Source organism: Theropithecus gelada, chromosome 17, assembly GCF_003255815.1.
Source record: "Theropithecus gelada isolate Dixy chromosome 17, Tgel_1.0, whole genome shotgun sequence".
In the NCBI taxonomy this organism is placed as follows: Eukaryota; Metazoa; Chordata; class Mammalia; order Primates; family Cercopithecidae; genus Theropithecus; species Theropithecus gelada.
In genome coordinates, this window is record NC_037685.1 from 85,613,746 (window position 1) to 85,639,361 (window position 25,616).

A 25,616-nucleotide genomic window follows, 5' to 3' on the forward strand; every position below is an offset into this window, starting at 1 on the left:
TTGCTTATCTGTTAACATATTTTCATTCATACTTAGTTTTAATCACTTTTCCTTTTAACTTTTATAGTAGAATTAAAAAAATAATATATACTTCATTGTGACAGTAATGGAGTATTCTGTATGTCAACATATTTACCTTTACCAACAAGTTTTATATGTTTTTATGCTCTTCTTTTGCTGATTAGCATCTTTTCAAGATGAGAATTCCCCTTTAACATTTCTTTTAATGGAGGTCTAGTAGTGATGAACTTGCTCAATTTTGGGTGATAGGGGTTGGAAAAGTCTTTGTTTTCTTTAATTTTTGAAGGACATTTTTTACTAGTTATAGAATTCCTTATTGACAATTTTTTTTTCTTTCAGCAATTTGACCCTACAGCATTAGAATCCCTTCTGAACTGCAAGGTTTCTGCAGAAAAATTTTGTGATGGTATTAACAAAGTTCCCTTATACATCACAAGTCACTTCTCTCTTGCTGCTTTAAAAATTCTCTCTTTGTTTATGACAATTTGATTATAATGTGTCTTGGTGTATGAATCCAGGGTGTGAATTTCCTTGGGTTTATTTTACTTGGAATCCTTTAGGATTTTTACCCCTGAATATCCATCTCCTACACAGATTTACAAAGTTTTCTGCTGTTATTTCTCTGAGTAAGCCTTCTGGTGCTTGTCTCTCTTCTCCTGCTCGTATTTCCATACGCGTATATTGGTCTGCTTGAGAGTGCCCCATAAGTCTTTTAACCTATTTTTATTCTTTTTCATTCTTCTCTGTTTTTGTTCTTCTGACTGTATAATATCATATGAGCTATCTTTAAGTTCACTTAGTCTTTTATTTCTGCGTGCTGTAGTTTGCTGTTAACTCCTCTATTGAATTTTTTTAGTTGAGTATTGCATTCTTTAGCTCTAAGATTTCTGTTAATTTCTTTTTACATTTTCTATTTCTTTGAAAGCATTCTTACTTTTTTTGTGCATTGTTTTCCTGAGCTAGTTGAGCATTTTTATGGTGGTTATTTTGAATTATTTGTCAGATAATTAATATACCTCCATTTCATAAGAATCAATTTCTGGAGATTTCTCTTGTCCCTTTGGATCTTATTTCCCTCATTCTTCATGTTTTCCTCTTTGTGTTGGTACCTACATTAAACAACAACAACAACAAACAACTGCCACCTCTCCCAGTATTTTTGTATTGGCCTACTATAGGACAAGACCTTCACCAATCTTCCTGACCACTCAAATCTTTGTGGTAGTTTGAACCATTGTCTTTATTGTTAGCAGCCCTCAAGCATCTAGAATACGCCAGAGCCTATTAGCATGGCAAGACAGGTGGGGCAGAAGTTAATTCCTTAGGGAGCTACCAGAAAAGTTGGAACACTGTATGGTTTGACTCTTTTCCTCTCCAGAGAGAAACTGGTAACTGGAGTTATTTGCTCACTAGTTCTGTGTTTAGCCAAGGGGTAGAGCTATACTGAGTGCCTACTCACTATTTCAAGACAACATTTTGTTCTCCATAGCCATCAGCAGACACCATATGCCAGATACTGTCAGCTCTCTGGGACTAGCAAGATTGAAGACAGTCTCTCAGGTAACATGCTGAATATTTGGGATACCATATGTGCATTCTAACTCCTTTGCTTCTCAAGGAGAAGCTGGGAGCATGGCTTCCATCTTGATCATATGGGTTTGTGCTGGGTGTGGGTATTATGGCAAGAGGTATCTCCACTGCTTCTACCAGTTGTGAAGTGGCTGGTTTCTCACTTGCCTAGGGTACAGGAGTCTCTAAGCTTGTTGCTAAATTTCTCATAAAAATAATTGATGAATGTACTGCTGCTGAGTCAGTGTGTCTGTCAGGGAAGAAGAGTTCAGAGCTTCCTAGCCTGACATCTTGCTGAAATCACTTCTAGAGTATATATTTTCGATCATATCTGAACATCTGGTAAAAACAAATATCTGTAAAACATTATTGTTACTTCATTTTTTCCAAGAGAGTATATGTTTATTATCTAACAATCATAACTTAGTCAAAAACATAACTTGTAAAATTATTTTTGTCTACACTGTTTACATTAAGTGCTTCCATATTTACTAATAATATATAATTAGTTACCTGCTCTTTCTTATTTTTTCTCCCGCCTAAATAATAGATGCAGATTAAATGATCCATTTAAAATAGCAACAACTAAAAAGAAAAATTGATAAATTTTATGAATAGAATAATTTTTTTTACAAAAGCACAGATGACAGTGACACATATATATGGAAAAAAAGACTTCAGTAATTAAAGAAATGAAATCCAGGTCATTGAAATTTTCAACATTTAATAGTCACAAAATGATATTCAAATAAGTAGAAAAGCAGATAAATGAATTAACATTGCTAACAAGAGTATAATTTTGCTCTGTTATTTATAAAATTACTTTGGGAATAAGTACAATTCTCTTTTATAATGCAAACTATATTTTTAAAAAAGTTATAGCCAGGCACGGTGACTCACACCTGTAATCTTAGCACTTTGGAAGGCCAAGGTGGGCAGATCACCTGAGGTCAGGAGTTCAAGACCAGCCTGACCAATATGGTGAAACCACATCTGTACTAAAAACAAAAATTAGCCAGGCATGGTCGTGGGCGCCTGTAGTCCCAGCTACTTGGGAGGCTGAGACAGGAGAATTGCTTGAACCCAGGAGGCAGAGGTTGCAGTCAGCCAAGATCATGCCACTGCACTCCAGCCTGGGCAACACAGTGAGACTCCGTATCAAAAAAAAATTAGAAAAAACTCTGATGCAAAAGAGCAAATGAGTAAAAATGGTTATGAATGAGAAAGTTTAGGACTTTTTAGTTTCTAACCATTTTCTCCCAAGTAAAACCTTTACTTTTATAATAAAATATGGCAAACTCAGTTATTTTTCTTCCATGAATTTCAATAATAAATGTAGTTTTATACTTTGCATGTATTGCTATAAGTCTAAGCATCACTGAGCAAATCCAGAGTTTAATAATATTATGCTTTTTATCCAAATCTGTTTTTTCCTATTACAACTGGCATTAATATTGGAAGGGCAGGTAATATCTATTCTTAACATTTTAATAGCCTTGATTCCACATGATTACAATATACAATATCTGTTGTTCAGGCAATAGTTTTTAAAGGCAGTAGTTACTGATGGTTACTAAATCTAAGCCATATTTGTGCCATTAAAAATTGTGCAAGATGCATAGTACATTAATCAATTTTATGTTCACTTTATTGTGATAATTTGTTGTAGAACAGAAAGCCTGTTTTAAATTTTTAATGTTGTTAATATATTTGGATTCAATGGCTTCATTTCTAAGTATTTATTTTAAAAACATAGTCAAATATATGCACAGAAAGTTTATTATAGTTTTTAATTAGTATATTTAAAATATTTTTATGAGCAAATTTTTCTTATGTTGACATGGGGAAAATATAAATAAATAAATCTTTAAGAGGATACCGGTTGAAGTTATGTGTTATGCAATAATATATACTACCGTAGAGTCAATAAATTTCATTTTATATGAGAATATTTTTGACATAATAAATGTTTTCAACATATTAAAAAATAAAAATTGTTTCAAAATACAGAAATAATTCACACATTGCTTCTCAGGCATTTGGCCAAAATCGGGCACAGTGATAATATACTTTTATAACACAAATTTATTTGCATATTTGTTGCTTTTTATATCAAAAGATATTTAGAGACAGATATATAAAAAGCGTGAGATAATATATATCAAAATGCCAAGAAAACAGTAATTTTAAATTAACTAATAATTATGGAAAATATTATTTTCTTGTATTTTCCTGACTTTTTCAAATGTTTTACATTACACATATATTATTTTAACTATTAAAAATATATAGATAGAGGCCAGGTGTGGTGGCTCACGCCTGTAACCCCAGCACTTTGGGACACCGAGGTGGGTGGATCAGCTGAGGTCAGGAGTTTGAGACCAGCTTAGCTAAACTGCTGAAACCCCGTCTCTACTATAAATACAAAAATTAGCTGGGCGTGGTGGTGCACACCTGTAATCCTAGCTAGTCGGAAGGCTGAGACAGAAGAATTGCTTGAAACCAGGAGGGGGATGTTGCAGTGAGTGGAGATTGTGCCACTACACTCCAGCCTAGGCAACAGAGTGAGACTCTCTCAAAAAAAAAAAAAAAAAAGAAAGAAAGAAAAAAGAAACATATAGATAGGTAGTGCATACACTTTTAACAATTAAAAAATATTTTTATATGTAAATATATATTTTTATATATAATTTGGCAATATACCCCATCAAAAAATTAAAAAACGAACACTCCATCAGGATTAAGCCATTATATAATTTTAGTTTAAATCTTCTAATTCATTTCTTTCCTTATTGCTTGTTATTTGTGTTGAAATTTTAACATTTTGTTTTTTCTTTTTTGTTGACAACCTAAGCTTTCCTCACATTAATGAAGATCTTTCATCAATAAGGTTTTCTAGCTTCAGAGATTTTATGTAGGTTTCTACCTTTCCTGCTTTTCTTTCCACTCTTCGAAAATAATTCACACTCATTCTTCAGGCTACTATTTAAATATCTGCTCCTCAGCGTAACTTATGATAGATCTTCAAAATAAATCAGAACCCTGCATTATAGTTTCCTTAAATTTCTTATATAACATTCATAATGTTTAATGATTATGTCTATTCATGCAGTCATTTTATTTTTATATGGCTACTACTAGACACTTTATTTTATATTTTAATTTATTAGCTCATTCAATCTTTCAACAGCAACAACAAAAAGAGCTTCTGCTAAGTTCTAGGCAGCATTGAAGGAACCTACCTTTCAGTGCATAAAGCTGATAGTGTTCCTAACCTCATGGAGAGTACATGCCAAGATGGAAAATAAAATAATATATTTATACAACTGTAGTTAGTAGTATGTTCCCTAAGGAAAAATGAAGCAGGGTAAGGAGATGAAGACTGATTAGGAAGACAGGGTTCTTTTATTTTTAGAGATTGAGGAAAGATTGCAGTGAGACTAATGAGGTCAAAGCAAAAATCAGAATGAAATGGAGTATGCTATGCAATGATATGTAGGAAAAGAGATCCAAGCTGAGGGTACTGCACTTGCAATTGATGGGAGAACGTAGTTGGAAAACTGTAAGAACTAGAAGCATGTCAGTGTCACAAGACCAGAGTAAGTCACTAAGGGTGATGTAAGATGAGCTCAGAGAGAGAGAAAAAGGCAAGATCATGTAAGGTTTATGTTGGACATGGTTAGGAATTTGGATTTTAGTTTGAATGTGATGGGAAGTCTTTGGAAGATTTTGCAGATGGAAATGAAATAATCTCCATTTTACTTATTAGAAGATTATTCTAGCCTAGCATGGTAATTCATGCCTGTAATCCCAGAAACTTGGAAGGTAAAGGCAGGAGGATTGCTTGAGGCCAGGAGTTCCAGACCAGCCTGGACAGCATAGCAAAACCCCAGCTCTACAAAAGATAAAAAGAGAAATTAGCTGTGTATGGCATACCCCTGTCGTTCTAGCTATTCAGAGGCTGAGGCAGGAGGATTGCTTGCGCCCAAGAGTCCAAGGCTATAGTAAGCAATGATCACTCACCACTTCATTGAACCTGGGAAACAGAACAAGATCCTGTGTCTTAAAAAAATAATTTTAAAAAGATTATTCAAACTTCTATACAGAAAACAAACATTTGGAGAGTAATAGTAGAAACAGAGGCTATTTTAGTTGCCTAAGTAAGAGTTTTTTCTGCACCAATACAGCCCATCTCTCACCATACATAAATGTCCTCAAGATTCAACTCTGTATCTGCTGAATACATAAATACTAGAGAAAAATGAATTAATATACATACAACCTATGACTAGTTTTTATTTTTATAATTTTCAAGAACTTATCAGGCCAGCAGTCTAACAGAGGACTACACAATTGTGCCAAAGCTCAGCAATTGACTGTTTTTATTCTTAATGTCACCTAGTATAGAAATGTATTAGAAATAGCATAAAGCCATTGACAGTTTTTATGACCTTTACGTGCCCTGTGACTCAATGTACAGGAATCATTACTAGGCTAAACTCTAAGAACTCAATATAGATCTTGAAAATCTTACAAAACTGCACCTAAAATCTTCCAGGATAGTCAGAACACAGATGAAGAATCTCAAGATGAATCAGGTAGTAATTCCCAAAATGCAAATCAGTGATCCCATTCCCACTTTTCCCCATGGCTTTATACTTTTCTTCTACCTCAGTAGCTTGTCCTCATTTTGTTTGTTTGCCTCACTTTTCTTATTTGACATGGTAAAACATATAAACATTTTTTATATAATAATGATATAGTTTTTCTGGCTCCATCTACAAATAACTCATTGACAATTTAGTCTGCTCTATAATGATGGATAGTCAAAGAGTTAATAGACAATGACACCACTTTGAAATGTGTTCTCTAACATTTAATTGACAAAATTAAAACTGCTTTGGAGAAAATTAGCTCCTTTACTTATATATGACTTTGTTTTTCAAACAATTCCTTTACATGATTATCAATGTTAAAAGGTGGATTTTATTTGGACTGGGAAGCTGTGCACACAATGCATGGATATTTCAAAACAATAATATTTTCAAATATTTTGAATTTCCACAACTTAATGCCTTAGGAAAAGAACAAAGGGCTAAACTATGAGAATTCAGTAACAGTAATGATGTCCTATGGGTCCTTCATAACTCTTATTTTGATAGTTTTTCAACCTAATGATTTTGTAGCCAGGCTCCGTGGAAGAGACTATTGGACCTTAATTTATTCTATTCTTTTTTGGGCAGACGATAGTAGCAAATTTGGGGAAATATTTATTTAAACTGTAACTCTTATTTGGCCCAGGTTATGAAGAGGTGGAAAGATTTTCCACTTAAATAATGTCGCTTTAGAATACTTGACCTCCAAACAAAAATGTTAATCCTCCAGCTCAGCTGACTTTTAAACCATGTATCTGAATTTAAGAATAGATGTGCTGTTTGTAATTCAGTTCCTTTTGGGAGTGACCACCTCAAATTTGCTGCCACTAGTAACATGCAATCAAAAAATAAATAAAATATACAGAGGACTCCTGAAAGGTCCATATACCAATGTTTTGTGGTTGAATATTTTTCAGTGAACAAAGTCAGAATATCAGCATATTTCTATGACTGCGTATTTCTATTTATTTTATTAATGCTTTTATATAGCAAGCCCACACTGGAGACACTATAAAAATGCAGTGAAGTTCCTATTTATTGTAGAAACATTTTTAATAAAGTCTTATGATAAAATCTCATTCTGAACTCAGATTTAGAATGAAATGTACTTCTAATCAGTGTCTAGGTTTTTATCTCATATATGGTGTGACTCATTACTGCTTTTATACTTCTTTTGTCTTATGACATAGGAAACATTGAGGCAACCGTGTCTTGCCATTTGTCAGGTCCACAGATAAGACCACCCAGCATTCACTTCTAGCACTTAGCTTACCCTTAGATTCATTCTGTTTTGCTACTGAGGCATTATCAAGGTATTTTTGGCAACTATCAATAACCTCTGGGAGTCAGAGGTGGGTAAGGCCTTAGGAAAAATTATCCAGCTGTAGAGTAAAGATTTATGCTCCCTTTCCATAGAGCAGTTACTGTATATGTCCTGTCCTCTTGAATCTGCTGGGCTATGTGAGCACATTTGGGCCAGTGACTTATAAGCTGAAGTATGCAACTTTTAAGCCTAAACCCGAATAATTCCCCAACCCTCTTTCTTCTTCTTAGCACCAATTGTATATTGAAACTCTGGGTGACTTTGACAGTGACACATTGAAGATGGCAGGTTTTCCACCATATTGGCCCCTTCAATAACAGCATTGAACATAGCATTTCTCTTCACCCTCCCTACTGCCACCAACTGGAATTTACTTGAGCAAATATACACCACTGAAGTTTTAGGGCATATGTTTTTTCATCAGTTACAGGTACCTTAACTAAAACCGAAATTTGCATCTTAAATAAGCATACAATCCTCATTAGCCAAATAAGATGAAATTAAGGGTAAGCTAAGTGCTTGAAGTAAATGTTTAGCGGTCTTATCTGTGTGCCTGATAAATGGCAAGGCATTGTTGCCTCAGTGCTTTCTGTGTCAAAAAACAAAAGGAATATAAATAGTAATGAGTCACGCTGAATGTAGGATAAAAACATACACATGACTTAGAAGTATATCTCTTTCTAAATTTGAGTTCAGAATGAGATTTTATTCCTATTCCCAAACACTGTCTCATGTTATCAACTGGAAAATATTTTGTGAAACTGAGTGAGGTAACTTGAGGAGCAGACCATATGTGAGCTAAGTCTATAGATCTATTAGATTAGATTGAAAAACAGAAAGTTAATAATGTTTGTTGATTGTTATTGGTAGCATTTAGCAATTCAATTTTTCAAATGTTTGAAAAAGGAATTCACTTGAGAGAGATCAGATGGTTTTTCAAGCCAAACTAAATTAAAAAAAAAAAAAAAGAAAAGAAAAATTTAGTCTTCCAAAATGGGAAATTACCATATTAAGTAATTCTAATCCCCAACAGGTAAGTAATAAACCAAATGCTGGTAAGGATGTGGAACAAGAGGAACTGTTTGTTATTCATTGCTGGTGAGAAAGAAAAATGGTATAGCCTCTCTGAAAGACAAGATGGAAGCTCCTTACAAAACTAGATGTGCTCATACATATGATCCCTCAATTTCACTCCATAGTATTTACTCAAAGGAGTTGAAAACTTATGTTCACACAACAACCTGTACATAGATGTTTATACCATATTTATTCATAATTGTCAAAACCTGGAAGCAGCCAAGATGTCCATTACTAGGTGAATAGATAAACTATGGCACATAAAGAGAACGAATATTTTTCAACCATAAAAAAAATGAGCTATGGATTTCTGAGAAGACATGGAGAAAACTTAAATGCCCAGTACTCAGTGAAAGAAGTCAATCTGAAAAGGCTATATACTGTAATATTCCAAACATATGTCATTCTGGAAAAGTCAAAACTTTTTAGATAGGAAAATAATCAGTAATTGCCAGAATTCAGGTCAGGAGAGGGAAAAATAGGCAGAGTAGAGAGGATTTTTACGTCAGTAAACATATTCTTATATAATACTGCAATAAGAAATAAATGTCAGTATACATTTGTCCAAACCCTTAATATATACAACACTGGCAGTGAACCCTAATGAAAACTGTTGTTTTGGAGTAAAAATGATGTGGCAATGTAGGTTCTATCAATTGGGACAATATGGGACTCTGTTAGGGATACTGATAATGAAGGAAGCTATGTATGTTTGGGTGCAGTGGGTATATGGGAAATCTCTGTAACTTCTCAATTTTACTGTGAATCTGAAACTTTTCTAAAAAATAAAGTCTATTACAACACACATGTGCATTCACACACACACACATGCACACACAGAGAGAGAGAGAGGCAGAGAGAGAGAGAAAGTTATAAGTATTAAATGTCTGATCTACAAGGTTCAGTAAGTCTTATGGCAAAAATTTAAAATGTGGTTTTCCCACCTATTATTTCAGAGAATCACAAAATAACCACCAGTAATATCTCAATAACTGAGATATTGTGGTAGGGAAACAATGGAATGAATGGTTTTGAGAATTATACCTCAGAAAGAACTTTCTATGTTATGCTGGCTCATGAATTTAATAGAAAGAAAATTGATAAAAATCCTACAAAATTTTTGAAGAAATTATACTACAAAATATATATTATAAAAGCATTTGATTAATAATTTTTGAAAGAAATTCTGGCCACCTGTACTTGCACAAATGGAAGGAGAACTAGAGGAATTTCAGAATTGTTTGCTCTTGAGAACAGAAAGGGAAATAGACATTGGAAGAAGAGACTACAAAGACAGGTGGTCAGAGGGGTATCTTGGAGCCGAGACATATATCTTTCTACCAGAGATTTTGCCTGCCTTTATTGTATGTAGTGTTGTCCAGCATGGAATATTTTCTGTTCTTGATTCTATGTGGGTTCAAATGTCTGTATTCTAATTAATAGAAAATAGACTAAACTGATCTATTCTAAGTCTAGCTGCTGAAAGGCTTCTGCACAATGTGTCACTCCTCTCCTCTTCTTTGATGTTGGTATCATGATAGAAACTCCATTGCCCTTGGTTACAAATAAAGTTCTGTTGTGTTTACACACTGGAATTTGAAGGTTTATTTATTATAGCAGTTATCATTACCTTCTATGACCTTGAAACCATAACCTTATTACCAGATGATATGTTACGATAAAGGTCAATTTTAGACCAAATTCTCCCAAGGGTACAATGTTTATTAGCAAGAAAGTAGTACAGAAGCCACCATATCACTTGTTCCCATAACATGTTGCTCAGCATTTTGACAAATACCTTGGATAAAAGTTTGACTAGAGGCCAACAAAACAATTTTCTCGTTGACGAATCAGCCAGTACTCTAGTTAAATCTGCAGAGATCTGTGTGAGGTGGGGCAGCACAGAAATGAACAATGCATCAGAGAGAGAGAGAACTGGCTGCTTCTGCTTAATTCTTATAGATCAATTATATGTACAAGGCTGTCTATAAAGTGCTTCTATCCAAACATGAATCTATGAATCCTGAACACCACTAATTTCACCAGTGATTTGTGGTGTCATAGATGTCATCGCTTATGTTAATTTTAGTGCAAAACAGAATTTAGTCAATATACATTGCAATTCTGAGGGTGAATATTTCTGATTACAGTAACTATAATGCTAACAATATATACTAATTGTGGATTCATAAACAGTATATGTCAAATTCTAATTATTCCGTAGGATCTATGGTTTTGTGATTAAGATACTTTAATGTTCTTTAAACATCAGAAAGAGTGAAGATTGAATTTAACCTACATAAATAAGTAATTTATGTTGAAATGCTTTAAGGAGATATTTCATTCAGTTATATACATAGACAAGTGTATGAAGTCATAAGTATACAACACGAAGTGTACACCCCAAACTAATCAGCACACAGAATAAGATAAAGAACATTTTCTGTATCCCGGAAGTTCCTCTCATGTACACTCCGGCCCCTACTGCCTCATTTGAGGATAATGACTATTCTAATTTCTAACCTTTTGTACTAGCTTTGCAGGCACTTGTTTTTTTTTAATCACTGTGTACATTTTTATGTCTAGTTTTCTTTGCCCAACATTATGTTTCTAGGATTCATCCATGCAGTTTGTGGCGTTATATGTTGGTCCATTCTCATTGCTGAATAATATTCTATTTTATAAAAATGTGTTGATATTTTTATCTGCTCTAATATTGATGGACATTTAAGTTTTTCCCGTTTTATAATATTACAAATCATGCCATTAAGAATGTTCTAGTACCTGTCTTTATTACTGTTGGCTATATAACTAAAGGTAGAAGTGCTAGATAATAAAGCATGAATATATTTAACTTTAGTAAATATAATCAATAGTTTCCAAATTGGTTATACCAGTTCATACTCCTACTACCGGTATCTGAAAAAAAAAAAAAATTGCCTCATATTATCAATAAAAAAAAATTGGCACTGTCTAAATTTCTCATGAATTATATTACGGTTCCATATTTTGTTTCAATTAGCATTTCCATGATGACTAAAAGGTTGAACACTTGTCAGCTATTTTATGACTAGCATTATTATTAAAAACTTATAAACAAATCTATCAAGTTTCAATCAGCTTTGACCACACAAGGTAAAATTTTCATAAACCTTTCCATACTCTTTATTTCTCCTACTTTCTATGTTCACTAGTTTTATCTGTCCCTCCCTTTTTATTTTTTTCAAGACCTTTAAACTAGATAACATTACTTTTCCTTTAACAACAACAAAAAAAAACACCACATTTTATGCCTTCCTTTTATTTTGTACCAAAAACACAACATATTTTCTGTACACACTTCAAATACAGAAATGTTTCTCTTATATTTAGAAGTTTTAACTATATGTATTACTTACAATGTTAACTCTTAGTAACCCTAATTTTCAGTGCAAAACACAGGAAGGAAGCAATTTTAAGTGTTATGTATTAGATGCATAGCCTAGGACGAAGGCCAGAGCTTTGAAGGCAATGCCTGGAAAATCTGACCTGTTCCAGCATGGCCAAGAGGCACAGCTGGGCCAGGGAGGATGGGGCTAAGGCAGTGCAGACGCACATATGTCCTCAGGCCTTACCATGGCCACTTGACTAGAATCTGAAGGCTCAAAACCAGAGATATAAGCTCATAGACAAATCAAGTGAGTATTACCAATTCACAGAAGCAAGTTTTATAACCTTAAAACATTTAGCAGAGATAGTATAAATTTGTCTAACTAATAGACCGAAGAAAAATTTCTTAAATTCTGAGAATATTTTTATTTTATTTCACCAACAATTTTAACACTCTTTTTATTTACCAAATATTGATCACTAAACTCACATGAACTTGTAAAACATTTAGGCTTACTTACTTGTGAGTGATTATTTGTAAGACAATTTCATACTATGTAGACAATATACAAATACAGATATGTAGACATGCATACATAAAAATAGAGACAGATACAAATATCTTATAGCTTTGATTTTAAAATTTTAGCTGTAAAATAAGGAAAATTCACTAGCTTAAAAGGACATTTGTATTAAATTGTGCCTCTGTAATAAAAATAAGAAGTTTATCTGTCCTATATGACTGAAACACTTACTGAGCGTTGGAGAAAATAGTGTCGCAAATTTACATCTTAAAGGGAAGGGAAAATTTAAACTTTTTCAAGAAGCAGTTTAGGTTTGTTAGAGGAAGACTAAGAATAATTGCCAAGGTAATACATAATCATCAGAATTCGCCACAAGTTTGTATAAGGAGATCAGTTTTATTTGGATAGGTAGCTTCTCATTTTGGCTCTGTTTTCCAATTAGACCACTGAGTTCAGGATGAACCCATCAACAAATAGGACCAATAAAATACTTGCAGTTTTCATGGCCTAACATTTAAATATATAAAAAGTAGATACAGCTGGAAGACAGAACATTTAGATTTTCAAAAATCAAGATTCCAACTTTCTTTTTTTTCTCTTTTTGAGACAGAGTTCACTCTGTTGCCCAGGCTGGAGTGCAGTGGTGCGATCTTGGCTCACTGCAACCTCCGCCTCCTGGGTTCAAGCGATTCTCCTGCTTCAGTCTCCCGAGTAACTGGGATTATAGGCACCCGCCACCATGCATGGCTAATTTTTTGTATCTTTAGTAGAGACAGGGTTTCACCGTCTTGGCCAGGCAGGTTTTGAACTCCTGACCTCATGATCTACCCACCTCAGCCTCCCAAAGTGCTGGGATTACAGGCGTGAGCCATGGCATCCAGCCGATTCCAACTTTTACACTGAATCCCAGGTGCCCAAAAGGAGGTAAATGCCATGGGGCTGGCTATGCAATGCTTCCACCGTGCACCTAACCACCTGGGCATTTTCCTGAGGATGGTGGATGATACAATGCCAACCAGCCCATTCTGTGATCAGTCCTTCCCTCATGGGAGTCTTATCACTTGTTAGCAGGTGTTCCCATAGCCTCCACATATTTAAGCCACACCTTTCTTATCTCCGAGCCCAAAGATACAAGTAGTCCCCTTTTAGTCACAACCATTCACTGCACTGGCAGTCACCTCAGAAACTATATAACCTTCTCTAGTGACTTGCCAGCTGTTACACACCCAAGGATCCAGTTCTCTCACAGTATTATGTAATCTCTGGTACTCTCCAAAGCCAGAGAGATCACATAGTTTAATGTGAAAGAGAGCAAAGCTTTAGAACTGACAGAAAACTGCCCATGTCTCTTCAGACTCCACAAGTAATCCAAAATATCCCAAAAATAGTGTGTTCAGTGCCTTTTTCTGTGTTCCTCAAGGGGTCTCAGTGGTTCCGGATGACTCTTCTGGATGTCTTTACATGATACTGAAGATGGCAAAGAGGAAGGAGGAGCAGAAGTAAATGGGAGTACAAATCTTAGAGGAGCCATTTTCAGAAGACTATAGGTTTTCCAAATGGGTCAAGGAAGTGTTGCATTTTTTTCTTCAGCAAAGTTATACCAACAAGAAAGAAAAGGAACAGAGGGACCAAACACATAAAAGTGTCACAGTTGACTGAAAAAAATTTCCCAAAATCAGGATCCAAAAGAGAGAAAAAAATAAAGCAAGCATTTTTTTTCAAAAAAAAAAAAAAAAGATTATAAACTGACATTATCAGCTTTTAGTTAAGCTGACTTCTGGCCATAGAGCTATTAAAAAAATCTTTTCAAATCTCTTATCAGATTTCAATCAGGACAAACAGCCAATATTGCTGCCTTTTAAACTGTTTCTTTCTTTTAAATCAAAGGTACCTTTCTAAGTGACTTACCAAAACCAATAAGCCTTTAACCAAGGTTATGAGTTAACCAAGGACACACTTTGGAGATGTCCTTGGTTGGAGGCAGTAGGATGGCTTGAGCATGGAGGGTCAAGGCCGCAGTGAGTCAAGATCGTGGTACTGCACTTCAGCCTGGGCAACAGAGTGACACCCTGTCTCTAAAACCAACCAACAGACAAACAAAGAAAAGCACAGAGATGCAGAGCAGTGCTGGCAAGATTTATAACGACCCCAAAACAGCTTAAAGAAAAGAATGTTTCCATAGTCTCTAGAATCTCAGCTTCTTAGCCTACCATCTACAAAGGCCCCAAATTCCCATATGGCCCAAATATGAAAGAAGTCAAAAGCTGGCCATGAAAGAGAAAAATTATCAATAACTAATGGGTACTCGAGGAATTCAAGAGTCACACAAATAATTTCCGATGGTGTACTTATTCCAGGAGGGACCCAATTCCATATGCCTCCTCATGGAAAGCCAGGAGGTAACTTTTCATGTTTAGAATAAGTTTTTACCTTAGCAAGAGGTATTATCCGTATAGGGAATAGAAGAGGCAGTTCCAGTGATCCTCTCAGTCAAAAAACTCACTCTCAAGAATAGGCTAAGATAGCAAAATACTCTTGTTGTCACAGACAGTTAAAGATAATGTTTGAGCACACAGTGCCTTTGTTATCCCACAAATGTGTGAAGGGTCACCAGTCACAGACATGTTAATCTATGACACCAGACAGGCTCTCCTGGGATTGGAGCTCCTCAGGACTAATGAGGCAACAAAGGGTTTGAGATGATGAAAGCCCCATAAGGATGGGACTTTTCATTAAGGCAAATTTCCCTGACAGCCTGACACCTTTGAAACAAACAGTATGCTGCTTAAAATTGTATGTGCCTTGGGGTTTCCAGTCATTTCAGACTGGCCACTAGAAGTAATCTGAAAATCATGTCCCTCAGATGGTAGAGACCTGGAGAGAGTGCTTCAATTTGGTCATAAGTCAAGCTCTTAAAGACATGAAACAAGACAGAAGGAAACCTCACCCAGTTTATATTTTGGGAACCCATAGTAAAGTTTATAGACACTTGTCTGATCAGAATCTCAAAACTGACTGGTCTGCAAAACCAACTTTAATGTCAGGTTTGTAGTAGTTTTAGGCCCTTGTTCTACTCAATGGTACCCCTCTTTGTGACAGAAAACACAGACAAGGGAAAATACCATTTCTGGCAGAAAAGGAATCAAACAGTATGACTATTCAGATCAAAAAGTATATCAGAGTTGCTATACCAAAAACTAGTCACATAAATTCTCTTCTCCCGTTAATCAAAATTTAGCAAAGAGAGACAGTGGTATTTACCTTCTGCATGACTGGATTCCACAGAGAGAGAGGCTGAAAGCCTGGCTGGTGAGAATCTCTTACCTGCTGGCTTGTCAGGTCTTGGGTTCCCTTTACTGTGGCTCCCTGAAAAGCAGAGCGTCTTTGGTACGCTGCTGGTTGTGCCAAAACCGCAGGGGCCAAGGGAACACTTCCCCTTCACCCACTTTAGGTTCCCTGAAAAAATCAACTCACAAAAAAACAGATTAATAAAAGACATACAAATTAATTAATGTGCATGGGGGAAAATCACAGAGCAATTACTTCACCATGCAATAGGGTACAGATGCTTATATCCACTTCTTTTTAGGAGGAAGAGAGATGGGAAAGTGCAAATTATTTCAAGGGAGTAGTAAATTATTTTTAGGGGACTCAACGGACTTGGATGCACATTGGATGGCCTGGGACTAAGTCTGTTGAACCCACATAACAATGATTTGTGACAATAATCTGTCCAGGTGTGTTGACAGATTTCAGTCTTTCTTCGTGCAATAGGAGCTCAGGTATCAAAAGCTCAAGGAAGGAACCAGAGGTGATTATTCTCTTCTTTTGTGTGTCCAGACTTTGGGCAGATAAGGGAACTCAGAGAACAACTTCATCTCGTGCATTGCAGGGATAGAGGGTTAAGAGAAGGTGGGGTAAGGTGTGTGGGAGGGGGAAGGTCAAGGAGACCTTGAGAGGCTTCTTCAGTTCAACAGTTCAAAAAGTGCCATATTTTTGGGGTGTCAGTTTCTGATCCTCAACCCAACACTGTATTGTTAACTACAGGCACTATGTTGTACAATGGATCTTTAGAATTTACTCATCTAGCATAACTTAAATTTTATACTTATTTACCCTCCAATTCTAGGCCCTGGCAACCATTATTGTTTTCCCTATTTCTATGAATTTTACTACTATAAATACATCCTATGTGGGCGAAAGGTGGCCCTGAGTTTGAGGCTCATGAAGTTTTCTATTTGGCTACTCTATTTGGTTATTCTGTTTCTATTTGGTTACTCCAGCTCTGCCGGGTTATCTCTGCACTTGCCCATTTTCATGCCATCTGAATTCTTAGTCTTTTGATCAGGCATAAAATCCATACCTACACCCCACAGAATTGGTTGTAATCACCCTGCCATTTTTATTACTCTTCTGTAATAAAATTTTAAGTCTTCTAGTCTTTGGTATACTTTAGTTTTCTGTTGCCATTAAATAGATAATTTATGTACATTTTCTGAGTTTCTAAAAATTGTTGGTGAAATAATAATTCTAAAACAAGCTGTTCCTTAAAGACTTCATTGAGGTGCTTTTGGTTTCATCCACACAGAAAAATGCCTAATCTACTTATTTTGCAATTAATTTCCTCACATAAATGGTTATCTGGCTGTATGTAGTGTCACATTATGAAAGCACATGCACATTGAAAAAAATATAAACTATACATATATAAACTATGCCATTCTAAAATGTTGCCTACTGTCCTTCCTTAGAAAGTATTTTTAAAAATTAACCTTCTTTTAATGGTTCATAAATTTGTAATATTGAATGCTTCTCTCTCCTTTCTCTCTCTATCAAATATATAGACAGTGCTATTTTTTCAATTATAGGTTAGTGCTAATTGTTTGCAACTAAGTAATTTGACTAGGATTCTAGATCTGTGCTTTTGTTTGTTTGTCTGTTTATTTGTTTTAGAGACAGGGTCTTACTCTGTTGCCCAGGCTGAAGTGCAGTGGCACGATCTCGACTCTCTGGGGCCTTGACCCTCCATGCTCAAGTGATCCTACTGCCTCAACCTCCTGAGTATATGGGACCACAGGAATGCACCAACATGCCCAGCTAGTTTTTCATTTTTTGTAGAGACAGGGTCTCATTATGTTGCCCAGGCTGATCTTAAATCCTGGGGTCAAGTGATCCTCCTACCTCAGCCTCCCAGAGTGCTGGGATTACAGGTGTGAGCCACTGTACCTGGCCAGGTCTGTTTTTTAACTGCTACGTGATATCAGCAAAATCCCTCTGCTCATTGGGTGTCAGTTTCCCTATTGCTAAAATGAGGTAGGTGAAGTATTTAAAATTAAATGGTAAGTCCTATATAGCTACCAAATTAGCTATCTGGTATTAGGATTAATCCGTGCTGAATTTAACATACAACATATAATTAACTTTTGTTTGTTTTATTAGTTTTTTGCCATCTAGATAATACCTTTTTGTGTTAAATATATTTTCTTCTGATGAAATATCAGAGGAAAAAATACTTTGATTATTGAAATTTCTTATTATTACTAATTATAGTTACTACGCTTACTGTGCAACAGCACTGTGCTTATATCTTTCAGGATAGTCTATCTTATGTTGTTTCTTTCTCTCCCTCTGTCTGTCTCTACCTCTATCTCTCTGCAGCTTTGGAGTCTACAATAAGCTTTGTGAATTTATTTAATTTTTTAATTTTATTTTTAAGAGACCTATCATCTTATATTGAAGCTTCACATTAGGTTCAGTTTGTCCTTCACAACTGGATTAGAGAGCATTGCCAACACATATGGTAACTTCTGGAACCCTAAAATTTCACGGTCTTCCACAGTCAAATGTTTATTTCTCGCTCATGCCACATGTCCAGTGAAGGCTGGCTATAACTCTGCTATGCTTCACCTTCACTCTGGTCTGTGTTTGTTAAGAGTATTATCAATCATGTAGAAGAGAGAAAAGGCATACAGTAGAAACCACATGATGCATCTCAAAACTTCTGCCCACAGGTGCTACACATGAAACTTCTACCCAATTACTACAGGCAAAAGCAAATCCATGTCTTCAGGCTGGTGTCATCAGGGAGAGGAGGTATCTTCCTTAAGGAGGGGCAACTAATATTTGCAAAAATAAGATACAGCCTAACACAATGTACTTAAATATATTATTTACATAAACTTTAATTCAGGACTAACAGTAGATGATACTCTCTTTTAATTCTGGGGGAAACGAAGCTATGACCATAGATGTAAAGCTGTCAAATTCAAAAGGCCTGGATTTGAATGCAGATGCTGACTTTTGGTTGTCAAAGAAGATATTCTTAACTTCTAATCATTAGGTCACATTATTATTAATTGATTATATTCTTTTATTGCGATATCTTAAAAAGAAGTAAGAGTGGGCTAAATAAAAATAAGGACAATGATTTTTTTTTCCTTTTTCAAAAACTGGGATTGCCATTGCCCTGTTGGAAACTATGTTCTATATGGCTCCTAAGCTTTTAAAATATTTGCTTGTTTATTTTCATGGAAACTTTTTCATGGTGATTCAATTTTTAAATTCTAATATTGCTGTTTAATTTTTTTGACCAAGGAGGTAGAGGAGCAATGAGTCAAAGTCAAAGAAGTAGAGCAAGGAGAAAAGGAGGGGCAAGCATAGTGCTTTTCATCCCACAGAAATTGGGAATTTAACAGCTGATTAGCTATTAGAGTGTCTTACAGGTTCCCTTGTGTTTTACATTTCTTTTAGCTTAATTAATGACTCACTCTGCCTTTTAATCTGCCCTCCTTAGATTATTAGCACAGTAGCTGTGTTTATTTAAGGGAAATTTCAGGGAGGCAGGTGTTAAATACTATTGGTCAGTATGTTTCCTGTATTAGAATGCTTAATAATGTCTTGCTGATTCATATTTAGACCTTTCTGTATTTAACCTGGTTCTATAGTTGATGTATAATACAGCTTCTAAATTTTCATTATTCTGGAATTTCTTTTTTTTTTTTTTGAGACGGAGTCTCGCTCTGTCACCCAGGCTGGAGTGCAGTGGCCGGATCTCAGCTCACTGCAAGCTCTGCCTCCCGGGCTTACGCCATTCTCCTGCCTCAGCCTCCCGAGTAGCTGGGACTACAGGCGCCCGCCACCTCGCCTGGCTAAGTTTTTTTTTTTTGTATTTTTAGTAGAGACGGGGTTTCACTGTGTTAGCCAGGATGGTCTCGATCTCCTGACCTCGTGATCCGCCCGTCTCGGCCTCCCAAAGTGCTGGGATTACAGGCTTGAGCCACCGCGCCCGGCCTGGAATTTCCTGAATAATGTTTGAAATTGCTTTTGAAAAAGATTGCTTTTTAAGTTCCACAGACAAAGCATAAAATTAAAAATGTTTCATATTCCTTCAGCTCTGGTGTCCACATAAGAATATAAGATCATTGATGTAAAACAAGTGAGTTTCACTTTATACCCAGGTAATATGATCTAGCATTTATTAAAGAAAGCAAAGTACAGTCAATATTGGTTGCTGCTGCTCTATTATTGCATTAAGTTACTTGCTACTTTTTCTAAATTCTTCTAGTTTCACAATTGCATTGTTATTAATCCAGGAAAACAAGAATTTAACACTTTATGTTTTTTTCTGTCTCTCTCTCTCTCCCCTCTCTTTCTCTCTCTTTTCTTCCTCTATCTCTATCTCTCTGGCTTTGGAAGCTATAATAAGTTCTGCCCAGTTATTTGTTTTTATTATTTTTCGGAGGCGCTGCAAACTTGTATTCAGAGGTTCCACATTAGATTTAGTTTGTCCTTCAAAACTGGATTAGAGAGAGATGCCAACACATATGGTAACTCCTGGAACAGTTTATAGTTTGAACAACCTACAGGAAACCACGAAAGCCACATTTCCTGTCAGTATTGTGAAGCCAAAATCTGTGTTTGGAAATGAACTTGAGCATGTACTTAAAATCTGTGCAAAAACCCATTTAGTGATCTTATGTCGTTTTAGAGGTGACATATCCCGAATGACATTCAAATAAAAGCTACCAAAACCTTGATTGCGTTTTAATGAGTGAAAGTAATTTCAAGTTCTATTTTATGTTTTTTTAAATGAATACTATTTTTATAATTTTTAAACGCCACTCCAAATCAGAGTTAAGTTCAACTGCTTTGTCTCTCCTTGCTTTGCCTATGAGTTCCATTTATGTTTTTTCTCCAAAAGTCAAGATTTAAAATTTTTATCCTTAAAATAACTTCCAGTTTTTCATGTGCATTCTCTGAAAAAAATATGCAATATGTTTACGTAAATAATGTTTCAGCCATCCCTGGTATTAGATATTAGTTGTGAAATAAAACCAGTAACAAGCTAAATAAATGTTTACATATCATCAATACACGAGTGCTCCATGTGAATAGGTGGTTTGATCTTTTAGAAAGAACAGAGTTGATAAGAAACACTATAGCAAATTTCCAAAGCCTGAAAGCTCCTGGCTGCTAACAATTGGCACTTCAAAGATTCTTTGACAGCAAAGATGGTGACAGCTAAGAGTGTATCATGAGGAGAGTTTATAGTAAACAAATGTTGCCTTTGATGCAAATTTGGGTTTCTAAAGACATTAGTTATTACTGAATGGATTTTCAAAGGCTGCTCTACAAAGCCTGCTCGAGAAATTGCTCTGTGGCATTACTCCAAAGCTTGTGTTTACCTATGAAAAATGGGACTTTTTCACTTTCAAATAGAAGATTATAGTTATAGGTATCTTCCATGTATATTATGTTCAGTAAGGATTATGTGTCAATTTAGCCCAGGGGATAAGCTGTTATGCAATGACTGATGTTTGAGAAGATTCCTTGAACTTTGGATGGACTACTCATCTCTAGCTTTTATCATCCCAGGGCTCACCTATTCAGCAGAATTCTTTCCGTCTATACTCTCTTAGTCTACAGCTTCACCTGAGAAACTTGTGTAGCTATGTATCTGAATGTGCTCTCCTACCATTATTATTTTTCTCCAATATAGAGTTTTCTTATCTTTCTTTTCTTATTCAGTTAAATTTTAAACTTACTGGAATTCTTCCAAACCCAGTCTCCTCTTCTCTTTCACACTTAGAATATATAGTTTTAGATAGGAAAGTTCATTCTGCAGTGTCTGCTCGCCATGAAGCTAAATTGAATAGAAGCCAGTCTAAGACCAACATTAATTTATTTAAGAATACAAGGCTTTCCTTCAATTTTATGGAAAAAGATTATTTTGTTTGCCGGTGTTTGTACATAGAGATTAAATATGCCACCAGGTGTAAAAAGGGAAACACTACACTGGGTTTTTAGGAATCACAAGGCAGTTGTCAAGCCCTCTTGTTCTCTTACTATTTTACAACTGTTTATAAAACTTCATGGCTGAATTGGCAGGAAGAAAACAACCACAGGTAAATTATCCACCTAAAGTATTAACATTCATTAACACAGATAACAGTGTCAAATTTAAGAGTATTAGGTGGCAATTGTGGTGAAAGTGGTTTTAATGACTAAAGATGCAATGAGGATAATTTAAAAGGCTTTTGAAAGAAATGTCAACCCAACACTCTAATGAGGGTGAATTTTTTAAAGAATGATGAGACTGTTTACATTCAGCAGACATCTTGTTCTTCGCATAGACCAAAATACAAATGAGACAAGTTAGTAGTAGATGAGGAATAGAGACAAATTATGAGTATCTCTATCATCCTGAACCATTGGGCTCTTCTTCTTATCTATTGTCTGACATTAGGTATGTTTACAGTAAACCCAAACATGTTTGTTTTGGTGTATAACAACTTATTTTTATTATTTGCTGAGATATTTACACATATATGCACAAAATTTTGCTTGATACAGAAATATCCGTTTACTTTCTATAAGTTGTATATTGTGATGCAAAGATGAATCAGGTATAAGTGAATAAATTTCTCAACAAATTTATGTTTATGTTTAAAAACAAACAAAATGATACATTTAAACATCAAAACAGTAAAATGAAGAAATATGTATTATAGCTATGTTAGACAACAGATTAGTATTTATATATTATTCAGTGTAGATATAAGTTGGTACAATCAGCCCTGTCATCTCAATATATGCTTTAGGCAAAACACAATACATAGTTAATGTAAGAAGAAATCAGGATGTGTAATCAATACATCTATAAAGGTTTCACTGTCACTAATAATCAAATAGTTGTAAATTACAACAAGTTTTTTTTTTTTTTTCAACTTTGCAAAACTGGAAACAAATTATAAACAATAAGATACCACAATAAAGACACTTTTTCTTGCTTCTTCTTTTTTTTTTTTCTCTGAGATGGAGTCTCACTGTAGCCCAGGATGGAGTGCAGAGGCAGGATCTCGGCTCACTGCAACCTCCGTCTCCTGGGTTCAAGTGATTCTCCTGCCTCAGCCTCCCGAGTAGCTGGGTTTATAGGTGCCCACCACCACAGCTGGCTAATTTTTGTATTTTTTTAGTGGAGAGGGGTTTTCTTTCATGATGTTGGCCAGGCTAGTCTTGAACTCCTGACCTCAGATGATCTGCTCGCCTCAGCCTCCCAAAGTGCAGGAATTACAGGCATGAGCTGCCACACCTGGCCAAACAATGCTATTCCTAATAGTAAAAACTTTAAAAATTATATTTAAATGATATTTTAAATTGACATTTTAGAATAATGAATTTATCAGTTAGCATTTGGCCAGGAAAACAGTTTATAACTAAAATGAATTGGCTAACATACACAAGATGTCATAATTAATGTTTCAGGACATTATAATATTACTTTTGGACTTGTCTTTGTTATAGAAGTGTAAAATAAGACATTTGTTTTATTTAAGACATTTGTAAAAGCAAACATTATCAGTTCTGCTTTGATGAACTAGTTTTCACTTTCACCACAAGTGTGTTAAAAACATTTTCTCACAAAGATAGTCATTTCAATGAGTTAAAAGAAACATTTATTGGGTTTGAGGAAGCAAAGCAATGTGTGAACATGAAGAATTGGGGTCAGAAAAGTGAGAGGACCAGAATTTAGTTAGATAGCCAGGAACTAGAAAAATTCATATAACATAGAAATCAGAGCAAAATATGTCCCAAGAGCATGTGAGGCATCAGCAGGAAATGAGAAATAGGTGAAGTCAAGTAGAAGAATAAGTCCTTGGCACACATAAATAAGGAAAGGCATCACAACTGAGGCCATTTTCTATTGCAGTCTTGCTGAACTTTAAGCTTCTTGAGAGCACGGACCATCTTTTATTCCAATATGTAGTAGAATGGCTGGAAGAAATGTGTTCAAAAGTAGAACTGAAGTAATGGACTCTGTACCCTTTAACCTTGAGGTGGCCTATTCTGGAGTTTTCAGCCACTTAATATCAAAAAAAATTGCCAAACCAAAATAAATGATAATTTTACAGTTATATTTTATTTGAATGAAAGGCAGAAAAATATTTCATTTATTCTGTAGAAAAAGGTAGATATCTTGGATTGAAAAGGTCAAAATAAAAATTTTTGTGCTTTGACTTCACTTTGAATTACATCTTTTTTGTGATACTTGGTATACAATATTATGTGCATTTTTTAATGTTTTTCTCCCCTGTTACAGAGTAAGCTTCTAGGCCTGGAACATATATTCCTCTTTAAATTCTCAGCACCAGGTTGTACTGATAGTTTCCACTACTTTTAAATTGATCTGAACATTTTCCCCTTTCGAACAACCATTCATTTCCCTTCTTCATCTCATGCTTTAGGCTGAATCAACTTTATACTTGACTCAAAGAGCAGACCTGTGTTCCAGGCCTGAACAATATGATTCTTTTCAGAAATGAGTCTGTAACCCCAGAGTGGACTTCACCAGTGAAAATCAATCCTTGAGATGATTGCTGCAGTTCTTAAATAAGAAGCATTCTTTTCTTTTGAACTCCAAACTGTAAGAATGATGTAAGCAATGCTTACACAATATAAAGAGATCCTGACCAATAATGAAAGAAGTAGAAGAAGGAGTAAAGTGAAAAGCTAAAGTGGAAGAGAGAGAAAGAGAACGAGATGGAGAGACTTGATGGTACCCAGCCCTTAGAACGCTCTCTGAAATCTAATCCTATTTTCCAAGGGTACGTAGGCCAATACATCTCTATTTTGTACTTTAGTTTGTTTGAATTAGGTATCTGTCACCCACAAGTGAAGGAGTGATAAAAATTTTCTAGTAGAAACTAAGATCAATTGTAAGAATATTATTGGGAAATTGGGAAAATTTGAATGTAGACTCTATATTTGATAAAATTCTTTATAAATGTTCATGTCCTATGGTATAATAATAGTAGTGAGGCTATCAGAACGTATTGAGAAATATATTCTGAAATATTTAGAGGTTAAGCATCATAAAATCTTCGACTTTTAAAAGGATCACCAAAATAAAGTATGTATTTATATAGAGAGACAAAATGAACATTTAAAACATTTAAAAATCAGTGAATCTAAGGGACGACTGTATATGTGTTCACTGACTATTCTATTAACTTTTCAGTAGGTCTAACATTTCTCAAATATAATTTGAGGCAGGGAGGGAATGCAAAAAGCAAAAATTATTGAGTACCATAATTGCTTCATAATAGATGCTCCACAATGCACTTTTTTTCCCCAATTTTTGCTAAACTTTGTAAGCTCCTTTATTCACTTGAAGTAATCAAAATAGTTAAATCAACAGTACAATGCTTTTATTACCACCATGTTTTATGCACAGAAGTCAAATTGTGTAATACTTTATTTGGGAATGAAAGTGAGTTATGTATCTAGATAACAGAAAGGACCAACTTATCAAATCAGACTCATATGAATCAGAGATCTTACCCAGAACTAACCTTCGTTAATCATTTCAAGGATACAAATAACCAGCACATGCAAAATAAAGGGAGGCTTAAGAGTATCATCACAGCTACCTGAGTCTTTTGTTGTCACATTAGGACATGCTCTGTCCGGAACAATATCTTAGGATTCTAAGTGATACACGTGGCTGGATCACATACCCAAAATGGAGATGTTTCATTCCTGAAATATCTGTATTTTATACTCAGTTACATAGCTCAC